The 21,796-nt window shown below is 43.9% G+C and overlaps 1 long non-coding RNA gene across 1 annotated transcript; it reads right to left on the bottom strand.

Annotated features, from left to right (window-relative positions):
- Positions 1 to 14,531: 14,531 nt before the first annotated feature.
- On the bottom strand, positions 14,532 to 21,725 carry LOC145875712 (uncharacterized). The gene is made up of 2 exons (XR_014391307.1): positions 21,426 to 21,725; positions 14,532 to 15,030 (listed from the first exon to the last, which is right to left on the bottom strand). It is a non-coding gene; the product is annotated as an uncharacterized LOC145875712 (long non-coding RNA).
- Between the last annotated feature and the right edge of the window lie 71 nt (positions 21,726 to 21,796).

Below are 21,796 nucleotides of genomic sequence, written 5' to 3'. Positions count from 1 at the left end.
TTCATCTGATCCAATTCAAAGATGACAATTATTTTATGGGATGAGAATTAAGTGGAGTGACTAATCTTAGCTGGTCTGAGAAAACTGATGAGACTTCTCTCCTTTATGTATACATTGGGCCATTTAAAAAAGACACCAATCTGTAAGGCTTCTCTCAAGTGTGTATCCGTTGGTGTGTTTTTACATTTCCCAATCGGGAGAAACTCTTGCCACATTTAGAGAAGAAGTAAGGCTTCTCTCCTCTGTGTGTTCTCTGACGACCCTTTTAGCTCAGCTGTTGATAAAAAACTAAATCTACAGTCAGATCTGTGATAAGGCTTCTCTCCTTTCTGATTACCTTGGTGTCTTTTTAACTGGGCCAGTTGAGAGAAACTCTTTCCACAGTCAGAGCAGGAGTAAGGCTTCTCTCCCGTGTGTGTTCACTGGTGAACTTTTAGGTCAGTTGATGTTGTGAAGCATTTTACACAATCAGAGCAGGAGTAAGGCTTCTCTCCTGTGTGTATACGTGCATGTCTTTTTAAGTTTCCCAGTCGAGAGAAACTCTATCCACAGTCAGAGCAGGAGTAAGGCTTCTCTCCTGTGTGTATTCTCTGATGAACTGTCAGAGACCTTGATGTTGTGAATCTCTTCCCACAGTCATTACAGGGATACAGATTCTCTCCAGTGTGTGTTTTAAGGTGTATTTTTAGCTTTGATAGAATTGGGAAAATCTCCTCACAATGTGGGCAGTGGTGAGACCTCTTAGCTCTGTGATCTTCCTGCTGTTGCTCTCTGGATGTAGAGAATGGAGACCATGTTGAGACAATCTCCTCCTCCTCTTCTTCTTTAATGTTGACATTCAGCTCCAGTGTTTGACTGCAGTCTTCCAGCTTCACTGATTCCATCTCTGGATCCTGCAGTGCAAACTGGGCTCCACTGTCACAATCAGGACCCAGTGACTGTAGGTTTGGACTCAGTGTGGAAGGAGAGAGACAGGCTGGGATTGTCCTCACTGTTGACGTTACCGACCTCAGACTGTAGTAATAAAGAGAAAAGGACAGCACAGTTCTTGCGTTTTCCTTATTCTAAAGAATGGTGTGCGCCTACCGGAACTTCCTGTTCCCCCCCACTACTACAGTGCAACAGCGACATCTATTGGACTTCATCCTGAAGTGATTTGTCTGTGTTTCTAGTCTAGAGGTTAACTGATCATTTCATGGTATGACTGTAAACACTGATAAAGTATCATATACATGTTGGTATGACTGTAAACACTGATAAAGTATCATAAACATCATGTTGATATGACTGTAAACACTGATAAAGTATCATATACATCATGTTGGTATGACTGTAAACACTGATAAAGTATCATATACATCATGTTGGTGTGACTGTAAACACTGATAAAGTATCATATACATCATGTTGGTGTGACTGTAAACACTGATAAAGTATCATATACATCATGTTGGTGTGACTGTAAAAGGGATTGGTTGGACAACAACAAAATAATCTCAAAATTAAAATTCAAGCATTATACGGCATTTTAAATGACTTGCCTAGTTAAATAAAATAAAACATATGACCATGGTTTGTTTATGTGGTCTATTCAGCATGGCTCTGTTCTGCCCTGCCTTGCCCCCTTGTGGAGCTCAAAAGTTACTTTCTTACTGTTAGAACTCAAATCTGGGATTTTGTCAATGCAATAAACTATTTTTATGTTATTTGTAATATTGTTTTATTGCTATATCCTTATATTGTATTCTAATGAATAATTCCTCTTTATTCTGTACTTTCAGAAACCACAAACAGTATTTGCCAATATCATAACTGGAACTGGACATCTTTCCAGCTGAAGATTGAGGACAGCTTTTGTATGCTAACGTTCTCTCCTTAACAGTTTTACTGGATGGAAACACAGCAAGAAAACACATAGGCCAATATGTAATAGTCGTCTATTTTATTGAAGTATTGGTAGTTGGTTCAACAACAACTTGTTTTACTAGAGGACAAAAAAAATGGAATATGCATAACCCATATTTAATATTCATGCAGTGACTGAACAACAACTGCCTTTCCACCCCCACCTCTAAAGGCATAGTATCATGGCAGGTCACCTGTCAAGTCACCTGTCAGGTCAGTCAGTCACTTATTGCTGCAGATGTGCTCAATAATGCTTGAGCATGTGATACTCCTCAAAGCATGGTGAAATACATAGAGGTGTATCACAAGCTAAACACGTGTATTTTGTCATCTTCCTCTGCTTACTTCTCCTGGCGCCAGACAGGCAGACTTTGCAGTGCCTCCGTGTGCGACTACCTTGAGCAGCAGTTTGAGGGACTTTGCAGGGAAAATGCCGTGCAGTGAGGCGTAGGGGATTGTCTACAGCAGGGCGACCCCCCCCCCCCCCCCCCCCCCAGTGGAGGGGCGCCGAAGGGTGTGGTGCTCCTCCAACAGCTCTCTCATGAGGTTCTCTCTGTATTTTTGGTAGGTAATTACTTTACCTATGAGGGAGTGGGGAGGATGAGGAAAGTTAGAGGATGATGAGGCAGTGGGTAGGTTGGTGAGATATTGTCACTGTAATTGCATAATGGATTTGTATGTGAACTGTACATCCAATTACAAAAATACCTTGTTCAGTAATCATCTCACCTGTTAGTTGGCGGTGAACTATGCTGCCGTTGAGGACAGCAGTGTCGATCAGCTGGAAAAATATCTTCTTATACCACTTGGTCGTTTTCCGAGTGCATTCCACAAAGCTGTTTATCATGTCCGCCTTATCCACGGCCCCCATTTTGAGGTTATAGTCAAGCACACAATCTGGTTTGATCTTTCTCTCTCCCGTCAGGTGGTCCACCTTCCCTGTGGCCGACATGGTTGCTGTATGGACAGTGGAGAGGACATGGACGTCTCGTTTGTCATGCCACTTTACTGCCAGCTGTTGACCGTTCTCCTGGAACTCCACCTCCCCTCTCTGCATCTTCCTGCATCCGAATGCCGGCATCCCCTTCCTGTTCGACCTGACTGTGCCACAGGCCCCTGTGCTGTTGGAGAGCAGATGCTGGAAGAGTGTGGGACTGCTGTACCAATTGTCCATGTACAAAGTGTGTCCCTTGCCGAGATGAGGAGCCAGCATGGTCATCACCCCGGACCCGGACACCCCAAGCCCCTCATAATGTTGGATGTCAGTGGTGGACCCTGTGTAAACTATAATATCCTGGACAAATCCTGTCTTCACGTCGCACATGACAAATAACTTTTTTTGCTCTGTTTGAAGGCTGTCAGCTTCTTCTCAGGAAGAGAATCCCTTAGCCTTTCAACTAATTTTGGGTTAGTTCTCTCAAGAAGAACTAACCAATCTCAACATGACAGAAAGTAAGACAGGGAAACCCATCTCAACATGACAGAAAGTAAGACAGGAGAACCTATTTCAACATGACGGAGAGTAAGTCAGGAGTCCCTGACCTTATCTTCTCTATAGAAGATGTCTGGTAGGCCCATTTAAATACCTTTTTTGGACATTTGAGCTAGGGCTGGGCGATATGGACCAAAAGTCATATCCTGATATATTTAGGCTGAATATCGATATAAGATATATATCCTGATATGTTTTCTGCAAAGTGAGAGCAAATGTTCAGTCAAAGTCAAAGCCAGATATAACATGTCTCAAGTAGTTTTATTGAAAGCGGCTATTTCAGTGAACAGTTGAAAAATCAAATGAATAAATAATAAACAGGGCTCTTCACCTGGTTCAGATTAAATGCTCAGCTGTTCAAATAACAACAACATGTAAACATAAACACTGTAGAACAACAGGACGACCTTTTTGGAAATCAAAGCTCCATAAGGTGCACATTTAAATAAATACAAATATCTTAAACAAAAATAGCCTATAAAATAAAATAGGCCTATCTTTTTCTGAAATAAATATTATATATATTTATGAGAAAAGTCAACTTTTTTTTTAGTTTGACAACTTTAAATGGCTTATTAAAATCAAATTACAGATTTCTTCTCCTTTCTAACAAATCCACAGATGCAAATAACGAACATTACAAAATAATAAAATATGACAAACCCTAATAAGGGCAGCAATTATATATAAATAAAGAACAAAATAAAGTGCTCAGTTTGAGAAAATGTGTTTTAAACATCAGCCTGAGATTACCATTTGCTTTTTGTTAACTCAATTTCTTATCTGAACAGCCTCAACCAGTTGCACAAGAAACAGACTATCAACTCAATAAACATTTTCCCCCTCTTTTTTTACTTTGATAAACAGTAATGCTGTCTTGAGGTAGACATTAGAAGACAAGCGTGTCCTCCTTCGTTTAAAGATTTTGTGCGAGAAACACCAGCCTGTCAACGGCATCCGGCTTCAGAGATGCTCTGTGGCAGGTCACGATATTGCCACTGCAGCTGAAAACCCTTTCGGAGGGTGAACTGGTAGCTGGTACCAAGAGATACTTTTTTTGCCAGGTGGCTCAGAGCTGGAAAGACAACTTCATGATCCTTCCACCACTTGAGGGGATCAGTGTCACTCTCCACACTTGCTGACTGCAAGTAACTTGACAGTTCATTTTCAATAGCCTCCCTCTTGGTTGGTGGTGCAGTGGTGGTGGCTGTGCGCTGCTTGAAGAAGCTTGCCAGTGTCTTAGCTTTTGGTGCCACTGCTGCTTCTCCATCTGCAGGCTCAGGCACAGTTGGCACACGTAGGTAAGGCGGTTGACAACTGCTCTGATCAGCCAGTAGCGTCTCCACCTCCAAGACAGCTCTGTGCTTCAATGCATCAACTTTTTCACTTGGGATATAGGTGGCCCTGAAGCGTGGATCCACAAATGAAGCCATCTCCAATAGGTCAGTAGTGGCTGGGTCAGAATACTTGCGGTTGAGGTACTCAACAATGCTGGTCTTGATCGATTTGCAAAGCTCGCTATCACCCTCTTCACATGCCAGGAGACTGTCGTTAAAAAGGTGCAGCACAGGTTTTACATATGATAGAGTGACGTACTCCTCACCTGACAAAGCATCGGTAAAGTCCTGGAGAGGTTTCAGGACCTTTTGGACTGCTTCTAGGACCTCTAAGTCCTGCCAGGTAGGGACAAGGTGCCTGGTCTTTTTGTCATTAGACAGGACTTTGGCCAGTGCTCCTTCCTGCTCCAGGACTCTCTCTATCATCTGCTGCCTTGATCCCCAGCGTGTGGCAGACTCGGTTATGAGTTGGTGACTTGGCAGACCCAGCTGAATCTGGACTTCAGCAAGATGTCTCCTTTTCTTCCAGCTGTACCAAAATACAGCTTACAATTCTCTTGCACAGAGAAATGGCCCGGGTGACGCGCTTGTCATTCATGCCATGTCCTGTCAGAATCATAAAAAAAACTATTAAACAAATGTGCTTATGCGAGAAATTTGACTCTGTTTTCACTTTAACACACTCATACAACTAAGTGCTTTCCAAAATCAAGCTTTAGAAATATTATACATTAATATTTTCTTGTTTCATAGTTTATTTTTTTTAATCAACGCCAGTCCTAATCATAAATATCAAATATTATATTCATTTATTTTGTGAATTTGAATCCTGTAAGTGATTTGTATGTATTATTATTTGTGTATAATTTATAAATGATGACTATACTGTATGTACATTTACTGATGTTTCGTTCTTGTTGTTGTTCTTAGTATTTATGCTTAGTATTTAATGCTACTTCATATTTCTACTCCACTAAAAACTCCACAATGTTTAGGCCTACCTACGTGTCAACATTAGTTTCTAGTTACTTTGCAGTTGGCTCTTCAATCCAGAGAAAAAAACTATAGTCTATCATAATAACTAAATATGTTACCTTGATGATATCAACAGGCTAACCAGCATTTTAAAGTCATAATTACCTCACCTTTACCAGCTGTAACATTAAAGTGGTAAACACATCAATGCATCACTAATTCTTATCCAATAACCTAATAAATATGGTTCTGAAATCTACCATCCTGTATTGTAAATGATTTTACTTTTAGCACTTTATGTTTTGTGTTTTATTAATCTACTTAATCAATTTTTGGCCAAAACAGCAGCATAAAACAAAACAAGTTGCAGACAGACACAAAGGAAAATAATAAAAAACTAATATTTTAATATGTTTTTTTCTTTAAAGTAAAATATGTGAATAGTCCTTAATAAAACACTGCACTCCCCAATAGCCAAGTGTAGTCTGACCGAAGCACTGCATCCTCATCGTTCAGCTCCACCGCTCTGACCACGTCGCTCCCGTTGGCGGTTGTTATAGCAACCGGATGCTTTTCTTGGAGTTTCCCAGCTTGCGTCCTGCGAGGCCTCAGCTATATGCTCACCGGTGTGATCCTGGGGGGAAATAACTTGTTTTGGAGACACGACGCTGTTTTCATCTCCCCCAGTCGTTGAATGAAGTGAACATGTCACGCTTCATGTAAAGGCTCACATTGTCCTGCTCGACCACATATCGCTGGTCAACGCCAAAATGGGTCCCGTTAGCGAGCCGGTCAGCAAGGCTCTGCCTGACTTCAGTGGACATTTGTGGCAGTGCTTCTCCTGTAAAGTAGTTGGGAAGCTCATATCTCGGGTCCATAGTTTTCAGTAGCTTTTTGAATCCGACTTGTTCCACAGTTGCAACAGGGACCATATCTTTAGCAATGTGATAGGACACCGCTGTAGTTATAGTACACCACTTGCCAATTTTCTTTTCATAAAGGCACACTGCGGGAAAATGAAGTTTGCAGTGAGCTTTGTTTCGGGTCTTTTTCGGGTTGTCGACGGCTTGCGGCTGGGGCTTCTGCAGCGCGCAGTTTCACACACTCTTCGTATTGCAGTTTGTGCCACTGTTTTAGGTGGTGAAAAAGATTTGTAGTGCTTCCACCCCTGGCTGTAACTTTTTTTTATGGCACTGCCTACATATAACGTGATTTTGTTGCTCATCTGATACTTTGAATCCGAACCATCTCCAAATTACTGAGCCAATGCTTTTTCTTTTACTAAGCAATTCCTCGTCAAAACGCTCCGCAGACGCTGTTGCTTCCTCCATGTTTGTTGAAGTGTCTGTTCCTGCCCCTCCGCCCTCTGTGCATGAAAGAGGAGGCGCGGGGAGCAGCGCAGAGAGCTCCGGGTCTGCAGCTTGCTTGGAGCAAGGGTCAAAGCGTACATTTGAACTATATCGATATATGCGAAATTGTCTAATTTCATATCACATTTAAAATATATATCGATATATTTTTTATATCGATATATCGCCCAGCCCTAGTCAGGCTGATAAGAACAATTCTTATTTTGTATAACGTGTCACTTACGCTTCGAACACAACGACTGCGTCATTGCATCACTGCTACGTAACATTTTGCGCAGCTAGGCAACTATACTGACGCTTCGAACACACCGACTGCGTCATTGCATCACTGCTACGTAACATTTTGCGTAGCTAGGCAACTATACTGACGCTTCGAACACACCGACTGCGTCATTGCATCACTGCTACGTAACATTTTGCGCAGCTAGGCAACGATACTGATGCAGGTACCTTTTGCAGATGGTCGCATGCGGTTGTACACATGGAGGAGAGAATCATTTTCGCAGTATCCTCAAAACCGTGTCTTTTTGACACAACTGCTGACAGCTACAGGGACATAAACACAAAAAATGCTGCTTGGAGACAAGTGTCCACAATAGTAGGATTGCCAGGTCAGTTTAGTAGTGAGCACGTGCTAGATGTGGCTAGTTAGCTAGCTAGCTAACCTAGCTTGCTAACCTAGCCAATGAGGTGTGTGTGTGTGAAAGAAATAGTCAAATAAATTATGCTAGTTACTACCCCTGATAACTTTACCAAATAATCATGTTTGAAAGAGTGAGTGTGTATGTCAGATAAATAGTCCTAGAAATGGTAGATACTACTGTACCCCTGATAATTTGGTCAGATAACCGTGTGTGTGTCTATGTGTACAGTAGGTGACATATCCATGATAACTATCTAATAACTATAGGTATGCTAGGTAATGGTTTGGCTTATCATGTCTATGTAGAAGAAGACTGGAGGAGGAAGTGGAGAGGACTCAGGGACAGGTATCAGAGAGAGAGAAGGACAGAGAAAGAGAAGAAGAGGTCTGGGTCAGCAGCTTCAGGCCAGCAGCCTTGGTGCTTCTGCCACATTCTTTCTTTTCTGGATCCATTTATTGTGCCTAGGGCAACGAGTGGCAATTTTACAGCCAGACCCTCTACTACATCATCCACAAGTGTTGTCCCCACCGGTGCATCAAGACCCTCAATGTCACCTACAACTGCGACCATCGCCTCCACCGCTGCAGCGAGACCCTCTACAATGTCTACATCATCCACAAGTATGACCACCATCGGTGCTGCGAGACCCTCTACAATGTCTACATCATCCACAAGTATCACCACCATCGGTGCTGCGAGATCCTCTACATCATCCACAAGTATCACCACCATCGGTGCTGCGAGACCCTCTACAATGTCTACATCATCCACAAGTATCACCACCATCGGTGCAGCGAGATCCTCTACAATGTCTACATCATCCACAAGTATCACCACCATCGGTGCTGCGAGATCCTCTACAATGTCTACATCATCCACAAGTATGACCACCATCGGTGCTGCGAGATCCTCTACAATGTCTACATCATCCACAAGTATGACCACCATCGGTGCTGCGAGACCCTCTACAATGTCTACATCATCCACAAGTATCACCACCATCGGTGCAGCCATGGAAGACGATGAAATGGAGGAAGCACCTCTGGATCTAGGACCACCTGAGATTATTATGAACCTCACGGAAGTGACCACTGAGGACCTCGTTGAACAGGATGTGGCCGTGGAGACAAACAGAGAGAGAAACGAAGAGGAACAACGTCACACCAGGCGTCATCGAAGGTTCCAGATCCACTCAACTCATTTCAGCAGAGGCTCCTCCAAGCCGTCGAGAGGGATGCAGCCCAACCTGATGCTCACAGGAAGGAGGATGAAGAGACCCTCTTTGCCATGAGCCTGGTGCCACAACCCTGAAGAGGCTGCCTCAGCAAAGAAAAGCAGCAGTCAAAGTTAAAATGTATCAGCTGCTTTTCCAAGCCGAGTTCAATGGTACGTTTTTTTCCTTCTCCACATCACAGGTAGTGTCATAAGTGTTGCCACAGTGAAGTAGGTCATTCTTTACAGTATACTCATGTAGGCTAATTGGTATTTCAGATCAAAGTATTAATATGAGGCAAATGTACAGCTGTTGTTTCTAGGTTAGAAAATATCCCTAAACAACAGTTTACTGTCTAAATATTTTCCTGTCATATTCATCTTTATCTCTGAAATACAAATTCCATGAGTAAACAGCAAGTATTACCAACTTTACTGCACTGTTCCAATATTTATGCCTCTAACTACACTATACAAGCAGTATTTAGTTAACATAAATCTCACCTTTTATGGTTTTCTATTATGTTAAGCTTGTATGTGTTGTTTTTCTCTTCCCTTCCAGAGATGGAGTCCATTTAGCCGAGCAGCTCACAGGAAGGACAGGAAGAGGAGAGGAGTTGTCTGGTTGTTGTTCTTCCCTTCCAGAGATGGAGTCCATTTAGCCGAGCAGCTCACAGGAAGGACAGGAAGAGGAGAGGAGTTGTCTGGTTGTTGTTCCCTTCCAGAGATGGAGTCCATTTAGCCGAGCAGCTCACAGGAAGGACAGGAAGAGGAGAGGAGTTGTCTGGTTGTTGTTCCCTTCCAGAGATGGAGTCCATTTAGCCGAGCAGCTCACAGGAAGGACAGGAAGAGGAGAGGAGTTGTCTGGTTGTTGTTCCCTTCCAGAGATGGAGTCCATTTAGCCGAGCAGCTCACAGGAAGGACAGGAAGAGGAGAGGAGTTGTCTGGTTGTTGTTCCCTTCCAGAGATGGAGTCCATTTAGCCGAGCAGCTCACAGGAAGGACAGGAAGAGGAGAGGAGTTGTCTGGTTGTTGTTCCCTTCCAGAGATGGAGTCCATTTAGCCGAGCAGCTCACAGGAAGGACAGGAAGAGGAGAGGAGTTGTCTGGTTGTTGTTCTTCACCTCCATCATTGTACCTTTCTTTTCACACACGTCTGTTCCGTTTAAATTCAGTCAATTCATAGTCATTAGTTTATAAAGTCTCGGGATAGCATTCATTATTAGTGTTACATAGATTTCTGAATTGACAGAATTGAAACTCAAACACTGAAGAATTCACAGATGCTCTTTTTGAAATGTTTACACGCACACACACCTCTTTCAATAGTTGTATTTTTTTAAAACATTTTTTACACGTACCGGTCATGTTCTTTCCTGTACTTGAATACTTATTAAATGATGTTTTCATAGTCAGTTGTTTATTAATATCTCATTTAGACTTAATCTGCTCATTTCTTCCCTACACCTTCGCAGATCTACGACAAGATGAAAGTAAAAACACATTCTCTTCCTAATTCATTCTTTTCCCACCTGTATTTTGTCAGGCCAGTGAACATGGTGTTAAACTGTACTATTTGTATGGACCCTAGGTTACCCTTTCCCTTAGTTATCATACTAACTGTATGTCCTATAACCTTAATTAGTGCTCCTGCTCACCTGATGTACCATGCCAGGTGTGTATAATACTGACGTTAATGAGAGAGGGAAGGGGTTAAGGTGTGGTCCTGCTCACCTGATGTACCATGCCAGGTGTGTATAATACTGACGTTAATGAGAGAGGGAAGGGGTTAAGGTGTGGTCCTGCTCACCTGATGTACCATGCCAGGTGTGTATAATACTGACGTTAATGAGAGAGGGAAGGGGTTAAGGTGTGGTCCTGCTCACCTGATGTACCATGCCAGGTGTGTATAATACTGACGTTAATGAGAGAGGGAAGGGGTTAAGGTGTGGTCCTGCTCACCTGATGTACCATGCCAGGTGTGTATAATACTGACGTTAATGAGAGAGGGAAGGGTTAAGGTGTGGTCCTGCTCACCTGATGTACCATGCCAGGTGTGTATAATACTGACGTTAATGAGAGAGGGAAGGGGTTAAGGTGTGGTCCTGCTCACCTGATGTACCATGCCAGGTGTGTATAATACTGACGTTAATGAGAGAGGGAAGGGTTAAGGTGTGGTCCTGCTCACCTGATGTACCATGCCAGGTGTGTATAATACTGACGTTAATGAGAGAGGGAAGGGGTTAAGGTGTGGTCCTGCTCACCTGATGTACCATGCCAGGTGTGTATAATACTGACGTTAATGAGAGAGGGAAGGGGTTAAGGTGTGGTCCTGCTCACCTGATGTACCATGCCAGGTGTGTATAATACTGACGTTAATGAGAGAGGGAAGGGTTAAGGTGTGGTCCTGCTCACCTGATGTACCATGCCAGGTGTGTATAATACTGACGTTAATGAGAGAGGGAAGGGGTTTTAAGGTGTGGTCCTGCTCACCTGATGTACCATGCCAGGTGTGTATAATACTGACGTTAATGAGAGAGGGAAGGGGTTAAGGTGTGGTCCTGCTCACCTGATGTACCATGCCAGGTGTGTATAATACTGACGTTAATGAGAGAGGGAAGGGGTTAAGGTGTGCTCCTGCTCACCTGATGTACCATGCCAGGTGTGTATAATACTGACGTTAATGAGAGAGGGAAGGGTTAAGGTGTGGTCCTGCTCACCTGATGTACCATGCCAGGTGTGTATAATACTGACGTTAATGAGAGAGGGAAGGGTTAAGGTGTGGTCCTGCTCACCTGATGTACCATGCCAGGTGTGTATAATACTGACGTTAATGAGAGAGGGAAGGGTTAAGGTGTGGTCCTGCTCACCTGATGTACCATGCCAGGTGTGTATAATACTGACGTTAATGAGAGAGGGAAGGGGTTAAGGTGTGGTCCTGCTCACCTGATGTACCATGCCAGGTGTGTATAATACTGACGTTAATGAGAGAGGGAAGGGTTAAGGTGTGGTCCTGCTCACCTGATGTACCATGCCAGGTGTGTATAATACTGACGTTAATGAGAGAGGGAAGGGTTAAGGTGTGGTCCTGCTCACCTGATGTACCATGCCAGGTGTGTATAATACTGACGTTAATGAGAGAGGGAAGGGGTTAAGGTGTGGTCCTGCTCACCTGATGTACCATGCCAGGTGTGTATAATACTGACGTTAATGAGAGAGGGAAGGGGTTAAGGTGTGGTCCTGCTCACCTGATGTACCATGCCAGGTGTGTATAATACTGACGTTAATGAGAGAGGGAAGGGGTTTTAAGGTGTGGTCCTGCTCACCTGATGTACCATGCCAGGTGTGTATAATACTGACGTTAATGAGAGAGGGAAGGGTTAAGGTGTGGTCCTGCTCACCTGATGTACCATGCCAGGTGTGTATAATACTGACGTTAATGAGAGAGGGAAGGGTTAAGGTGTGGTCCTGCTCACCTGATGTACCATGCCAGGTGTGTATAATACTGACGTTAATGAGAGAGGGAAGAGGTTAAGGTGTGGTCCTGCTCACCTGATGTACCATGCCAGGTGTGTATAATACTGACGTTAATGAGAGAGGGAAGGGGTTAAGGTGTGGTCCTGCTCACCTGATGTACCATGCCAGGTGTGTATAATACTGACGTTAATGAGAGAGGGAAGGGGTTAAGGTGTGGTCCTGCTCACCTGATGTACCATGCCAGGTGTGTATAATACTGACGTTAATGAGAGAGGGAAGGGGTTAAGGTGTGGTCCTGCTCACCTGATGTACCATGCCAGGTGTGTATAATACTGACGTTAATGAGAGAGGGAAGGGTTAAGGTGTGGTCCTGCTCACCTGATGTACCATGCCAGGTGTGTATAATACTGACGTTAATGAGAGAGGGAAGGGGTTAAGGTGTGGTCCTGCTCACCTGATGTACCATGCCAGGTGTGTATAATACTGACGTTAATGAGAGAGGGAAGGGGTTTTAAGGTGTGGTCCTGCTCACCTGATGTACCATGCCAGGTGTGTATAATACTGACGTTAATGAGAGAGGGAAGGGGTTTTAAGGTGTGGTCCTGCTCACCTGATGTACCATGCCAGGTGTGTATAATACTGACGTTAATGAGAGAGGGAAGGGTTAAGGTGTGGTCCTGCTCACCTGATGTACCATGCCAGGTGTGTATAATACTGACGTTAATGAGAGAGGGAAGGGGTTAAGGTGTGGTCCTGCTCACCTGATGTACCATGCCAGGTGTGTATAATACTGATGTTAATGAGAGAGGGAAGGGGTTTTAAGGTGTGGTCTTTACTCCCAAATGTCACTTAAATATAGCTTCCAAATGAAGAGAGACAATGATACATAAAGTCATCTGGGGGAAAAAATGATATTTTATGGACAACGGTGGATGGTTCTTAAAATAACCTTTGTGTTATTGGGCTCTTCAAAGAGCTGTTTCCCTCCACGGCAAACTGCCATGGAACTTCACCTGCTGGCGATGAGAAGTAGGTGGTCAGCTTCTCCCTCACCTGGAGTGCCTGTCTGGGGGCGTTGTTGGCACCTGCCCTGGTGACATCAGGTAGGTGACCATTTGGCGTGCCCATCTCCATCCGGAGCGGCTCCTGGAATGACCTCCGCAGGTAGTTGTGGAGAACACGTGGCCTTCACGCAGGCATCGACATTTGAGGGGCTGAGACCAAGCACTCTCCGATACATTCTCCACCGGGCTGCCAGAATCCCAAAGGCGCATTCAACAACTAACCTTGCCCTGGACAGTCGTTTGTTAAAGATCCTTACAGGCTTTGGCAATGGCAGCTGGCGTCCAGCGTAGGGCCTCATGAGGTTGGGTCTTAAAGGGAAGGCCTCGTCGCCGACGACGACGTGAGGAACAGGTCCCAGGTCTTCAGCCCCAGGGAGTGATGCAGGTGGTGGAATCTCCAGGGTGCCATCCTGAAGTGCCTGGCCAAAGGCAGAGTCCCGGAGGGTCCCGCCATCACTTCCCATAAGCACCAACATCGACAACACGGAAACAGTAGAGGCCATCTACTACAGCCAAGAGTACAACTTAATATGTACCCTTGTACACATTGTACAATTTACAATGTGACCCAGTTCAACGGGTCTGAACAGAACTGGGGGATGTCAGACATGAAGATGTCTAAACACAACTGGAATATCATTAGTTTGTGATTCATTGTTAATGGATTTTCAATCAGGAACACAGAGGAACAACCTGACAACATAACAATGTGTGGGTGGGTGGAGATCTAATATTGTTTTGTGACAAACACTAAAGCATGATGTTCTAATAAATCTACACCCTATTCCCTACGTAGAACACTACTTTAGACCTGATCAGAAGCACCGTAGTGCACTACGTAGGGAATAGGGAACCATTTGGAACAGAGACAGTAATTCCCCTGAACATCTTTCTCTTCCTCATCTGGTTTCTTGAACAGCCCTTCACTCCTCCCCTCTTCCTCTTCCTCCCTTTTCATTCTATTCTATCAGCCACACCACTAGCTCACCTCCACACAATCCATTTACAAGTTAAAGACTCACCTTGGAATAAATAACAAAGGAAAACTATTACTAGATGAAGTTTAGTGTTGGATTTTTTATTTCCCATCACCATAAATCATATTTAATCACTGAACAGTAGCAGACCTAATTTAATCTGTTCCTGACTCTGGATAGTGGATTAAAAAGACCATCAATCTCCAATGATATTAAAGTACTATTCTGAACATTACTGATATACTGAGTGGCAAGTCCAGATATCTGCTGGTTTTATTGTTTGGTCAATAGCACCACCTGCTGGACAGGTTTAATGTTGCTGGACTGAGCAGTATGGGAGGATGAAAGATGACACATTTAGGGCCGGTTTCCTGGACATCTACATTGAACACGCTTTTTAGTCCAGGACTAGGATTAATCTGTGTCTGGGAAACCAGTCCATATAGTTTAGTAGAAAGTAAGTGATACCAGCTTGTAGTGGGCTGACTAGTCCTGAATTGTCCTTTTGTTCCTGGACCATTTTCCATGCAGCTCCAGGTGACAGAGAAACATCAATTAGGGCCGAGCTGATCAATGATACTGAGGAGAATTACATAGAGACAGAGAACCAACTGAGAAAACATATCAATGGTTCTGAATGACAACCAATATACATCACCACCACACATCATGATTCATAGAAATGGACCCAACTACAGTTTAACCAGCTCAGCTATATACTACACCAGCATGACTAGTATCTATGTGGACCCTACTACAGTTTAACCAGCTCAGCTATAGACTACACCAGCATGACTAGTATCTATGTGGATCCTACTACAGTTTAACCAGCTCAGCTATAGACTACACCAGCATGACTAGTATCTATGTGGACCCTACTACAGTTTAACCAGCTCAGCTATAGACTACACCAGCATGACTAGTATCTATGTGGACCCTACTACAGTTTAACCAGCTCAGCTATAGACTACACCAGCATGACTAGTATCTATGTGGACCCTACTACAGTTTAACCAGCTCAGCTATAGACTACACCAGCATGACTAGTATCTATGTGGATCCTACTACAGTTTAACCAGCTCAGCTATAGACTACACCAGCATGACTAGTATCTATGTGGACCCTACTACAGTTTAACCAGCTCAGCTATAGACTACACCAGCATGACTAGTATCTATGTGGACCCTACTACAGTTTAACCAGCTCAGCTATAGACTACACCAGCATGACTAGTATCTATGTGGACCCTACTACAGTTTAACCAGCTCAGCTATAGACTACACCAGCATGACTAGTATCTATGTGGACCCTACTACAGTTTAACCAGCTCAGCTATAGACTACACCAGCATGACTAGTATCTATGTGGACCCTACTACAGTTTAACCAGCTCAGCTATAGACTACACCAGCATGACTAGTATCTATGTGGACCCTACTACAGTTTAACCAGCTCAGCTATAGACTACACCAGCATGACTAGTATCTATGTGGACCCTACTACAGTTTAACCAGCTCAGCTATAGACTACACCAGCATGACTAGTATCTATGTGGACCCTACTACAGTTTAACCAGCTCAGCTATAGACTACACCAGCATGACTAGTATCTATGTGGGCCCTACTACAGTTTAACCAGCTCAGCTATAGACTACACCAGCATGACTAGTATCTATGTGGACCCTACTACAGTTTAACGAGCTCAGCTATAGACTACACCAGCATGACTAGTATCTATGTGGACCCTACTACAGTTTAACCAGCTCAGCTATAGACTACACCAGCATGACTAGTATCTATGTGGACCCTACTACAGTTTAACCAGCTCAGCTATAGACTACACCAGCATGACTAGTATCTATGTGGACCCTACTACAGTTTAACCAGCTCAGCTATAGACTACACCAGCATGACTAGTATCTATGTGGACCCTACTACAGTTTAACCAGCTCAGCTATAGACTACACCAGCATGACTAGTATCTATGTGGACCCTACTACAGTTTAACCAGCTCAGCTATAGACTACACCAGCATGACTAGTATCTATGTGGACCCTACTACAGTTTAACCAGCTCAGCTATAGACTACACCAGCATGACTAGTATCTATGTGGACCCTACTACAGTTTAACCAGCTCAGCTATAGACTACACCAGCATGACTAGTATCTATGTGGACCCTACTACAGTTTAACCAGCTCAGCTATAGACTACACCAGCATGACTAGTATCTATGTGGACCCTACTACAGTTTAACCAGCTCAGCTACAGACTACACCAGCATGACTAGTATCTATGTGGACCCTACTACAGTTTAACCAGCTCAGCTATAGACTACACCAGCATGACTAGTATCTATGTGGACCCTACTACAGTTTAACCAGCTCAGCTATAGACTACACCAGCATGACTAGTATCTATGTGGACCCTACTACAGTTTAACCAGCTCAGCTATAGACTACACCAGCATGACTAGTATCTATGTGGACCCTACTACAGTTTAACCAGCTCAGCTATAGACTACACCAGCATGACTAGTATCTATGTGGACCCTACTACAGTTTAACCAGCTCAGCTATAGACTACACCAGCATGACTAGTATCTATGTGGACCCTACTACAGTTTAACCAGCTCAGCTATAGACTACACCAGCGTGACTAGTATCTATGTGGACCCTACTACAGTTTAACCAGCTCAGCTATAGACTACACCAGCATGACTAGTATCTATGTGGACCCTACTACAGTTTAACCAGCTCAGCTATAGACTACACCAGCATGACTAGTATGTATGTGGACCCTACTACAGTTTAACCAGCCTTGCTATAGACTACACCAGCATGACTAGTATCTATGTGGACCCTACTACAGTTTAACCAGCTCAGCTATAGACTACACCAGCATGACTAGTATCTATGTGGACCCTACTACAGTTTAACCAGCTCAGCTATAGACTACACCAGCATGACTAGTATCTATGTGGACCCTACTACAGTTTAACCAGCTCAGCTATAGACTACACCAGCATGACTAGTATCTATGTGGACCCTACTACAGTTTAACCAGCTCAGCTATAGACTACACCAGCGTGACTAGTATCTATGTGGACCCTACTACAGTTTAACCAGCTCAGCTACAGACTACACCAGCATGACTAGTATCTATGTGGACCCTACTACAGTTTAACCAGCTCAGCTATAGACTACACCAGCATGACTAGTATCTATGTGGACCCTACTACAGTTTAACCAGCTCAGCTATAGACTACACCAGCGTGACTAGTATCTATGTGGACCCTACTACAGTTTAACCAGCTCAGCTATAGACTACACCAGCATGACTAGTATCTATGTGGACCCTACTACAGTTTAACCAGCTCAGCTATAGACTACACCAGCATGACTAGTATCTATGTGGACCCTACTACAGTTTAACCAGCTCAGCTATAGACTACACCAGCATGACTAGTATCTATGTGGACCCTACTACAGTTTAACCAGCTCAGCTATAGACTACACCAGCATGACTAGTATCTATGTGGACCCTACTACAGTTTAACCAGCTCAGCTATAGACTACACCAGCATGACTAGTATCTATGTGGACCCTACTACAGTTTAACCAGCTCAGCTATAGACTACACCAGCATGACTAGTATCTATGTGGACCCTACTACAGTTTAACCAGCTCAGCTATAGACTACACCAGCATGACTAGTATCTATGTGGACCCTACTACAGTTTAACCAGCTCAGCTATAGACTACACCAGCATGACTAGTATCTATGTGGACCCTACTACAGTTTAACCAGCTCAGCTATAGACTACACCAGCATGACTAGTATCTATGTGGACCCTACTACAGTTTAACCAGCTCAGCTATAGACTACACCAGCATGACTAGTATCTATGTGGACCCTACTACAGTTTAACCAGCTCAGCTATAGACTACACCAGCATGACTAGTATCTATGTGGACCCTACTACAGTTTAACCAGCTCAGCTATAGACTACACCAGCATGACTAGTATCTATGTGGACCCTACTACAGTTTAACCAGCTCAGCTATAGACTACACCAGCATGACTAGTATCTATGTGGACCCTACTACAGTTTAACCAGCTCAGCTATAGACTACACCAGCACGACTAGTATCTATGTGGACCCTACTACAGTTTAACCAGCTCAGCTATAGACTACACCAGCATGACTAGTATCTATGTGGACCCTACTACAGTTTAACCAGCTCAGCTATAGACTACACCAGCATGACTAGTATCTATGTGGACCCTACTACAGTTTAACCAGCTCAGCTATAGACTACACCAGCATGACTAGTATCTATGTGGACCCTACTACAGTTTAACCAGCTCAGCTATAGACTACACCAGCATGACTAGTATCTATGTGGACCCTACTACAGTTTAACCAGCTCAGCTATAGACTACACCAGCATGACTAGTATCTATGTGGACCCTACTACAGTTTAACCAGCTCAGCTATAGACTACACCAGCATGACTAGTATCTATGTGGACCCTACTACAGTTTAACCAGCTCAGCTATAGACTACACCAGCATGACTAGTATCTATGTGGACCCTACTACAGTTTAACCAGCTCAGCTATAGACTACACCAGCATGACTAGTATCTATGTGGACCCTACTACAGTTTAACCAGCTCAGCTATAGACTACACCAGCATGACTAGTATCTATGTGGACCCTACTACAGTTTAACCAGCTCAGCTACAGACTACACCAGCATGACTAGTATCTATGTGGACCCTACTACAGTTTAACCAGCTCAGCTATAGACTACACCAGCATGACTAGTATCTATGTGGACCCTACTACAGTTTAACCAGCTCAGCTATAGACTACACCAGCATGACTAGTATCTATGTGGACCCTACTACAGTTTAACCAGCTCAGCTATAGACTACACCAGCATGACTAGTATCTATGTGGACCCTACTACAGTTTAACCAGCTCAGCTATAGACTACACCAGCATGACTAGTATCTATGTGGACCCTACTACAGTTTAACCAGCTCAGCTATAGACTACACCAGCATGACTAGTATCTATGTGGACCCTACTACAGTTTAACCAGCTCAGCTATAGACTACACCAGCGTGACTAGTATCTATGTGGACCCTACTACAGTTTAACCAGCTCAGCTATAGGACTACACCAGCATGACTAGTATCTATGTGGACCCTACTACAGTTTAACCAGCTCAGCTATAGACTACACCAGCATGACTAGTATGTATGTGGACCCTACTACAGTTTAACCAGCCTTGCTATAGACTACACCAGCATGACTAGTATCTATGTGGACCCTACTACAGTTTAACCAGCTCAGCTATAGACTACACCAGCATGACTAGTATCTATGTGGACCCTACTACAGTTTAACCAGCTCAGCTATAGACTACACCAGCGTGACTAGTATCTATGTGGACCCTACTATAGTTTAACCAGCTCAGCTATAGACTACACCAGCATGACTAGTATCTATGTGGACCCTACTACAGTTTAACCAGCTCAGCTATAGACTACACCAGCGTGACTAGTATCTATGTGGACCCTACTACAGTTTAACCAGCTCAGCTACAGACTACACCAGCATGACTAGTATCTATGTGGACCCTACTACAGTTTAACCAGCTCAGCTATAGACTACACCAGCATGACTAGTATCTATGTGGACCCTACTACAGTTTAAACCAGCTCAGCTATAGACTACACCAGCGTGACTAGTATCTATGTGGACCCTACTACAGTTTAACCAGCTCAGCTACAGACTACACCAGCATGACTAGTATCTATGTGGACCCTACTACAGTTTAACCAGCTCAGCTATAGACTAGACCAGCATGACTAGTATCTATGTGGACCCTACTACAGTTTAACCAGCTCAGCTATAGACTACACCAGCATGACTAGTATCTATGTGGACCCTACTACAGTTTAACCAGCTCAGCTATAGACTACACCAGCATGACTAGTATCTATGTGGACCCTACTACAGTTTAACCAGCTCAGCTATAGACTACACCAGCATGACTAGTATCTATGTGGACCCTACTACAGTTTAACCAGCTCAGCTATATACTACACCAGCATGACTAGTAACTATGTGGACCCTACTACAGTTTAACCAGCTCAGCTATAGACTACACCAGCGTGACTAGTATCTATGTGGACCCTACTACAGTTTAACCAGCTCAGCTATAGACTACACCAGCATGACTAGTATCTATGTGGACCCTACTACAGTTTAACCAGCTCAGCTATAGACTACACCAGCATGACTAGTATCTATGTGGACCCTACTACAGTTTAACCAGCTCAGCTATAGACTAGACCAGCATGACTAGTATCTATGTGGACCCTACTACAGTTTAACCAGCTCAGCTATAGACTACACCAGCATGACTAGTATCTATGTGGACCCTACTACAGTTTAACCAGCTCAGCTATAGACTACACCAGCATGACTAGTATCTATGTGGACCCTACTACAGTTTAACCAGCTCAGCTATAGACTACACCAGCATGACTAGTATCTATGTGGACCCTACTACAGTTTAACCAGCTCAGCTATAGACTACACCAGCATGACTAGTATCTATGTGGACCCTACTACAGTTTAACCAGCTCAGCTATAGACTACACCAGCATGACTAGTATCTATGTGGACCCTACTACAGTTTAACCAGCTCAGCAGTACCAGAGAGATTAAACCCAGGATAGAGGGGCTGAGTGAATGTGGTCTGGACTCTGTGGAGGAGGGTCATTGTGTCAGAGATACTGTAGAAGGACAGAGTACCTGCCTTGTGATCCAGGTACACTCCTACTCTGGAGGACTGAGGGCCTGATACTTTAGTCCCAACATTATTGTGTATGAAACAATAACCACCTCTATAGCACTGTAAACTCCAGGACTTGTTATTGTATCCAAATATATTACCTCTCCCTGTTCTGCTGATGTCTTTATATGAGACTGCTGTATCAACATTACCACTCCACTCCACCTCCCAGTAACAGCGTCCAGACAGACCCTCTCTACACAGAACCTGGTACTGGTTGGTGAATCTGTCTGGATGGTCAGGATATGGTTGGACTTGGCCTGTATAGGTCACCTTTCTGTTCCCTTCAGACAGCGAGAGGTGTGTGCCTGCTGTGTTTGGGTCCAGTGTGAGCTGACAGGAATCTGGGAGAAGAGCAGAGACCAATGAGGGGAGTCAGAACAATAAGTTAAGTCAGATACTGTATCTACCCTGTCTTTGATTAGAGCACAGCAGAGATCAAATCAGAGAAATATGAGGAGTCAGATAGATA

The sequence above is a fragment of the Salmo salar genome, unplaced genomic scaffold (assembly GCF_965601325.2).
Source record: "Salmo salar unplaced genomic scaffold, fSalSal1 ptg000322l, whole genome shotgun sequence".
NCBI classification, from domain to species: domain Eukaryota; kingdom Metazoa; phylum Chordata; class Actinopteri; order Salmoniformes; family Salmonidae; genus Salmo; species Salmo salar.
Note: the sequence above shows the minus strand (reverse complement) of the source record. Positions and strands in the feature narration are given on the sequence as shown.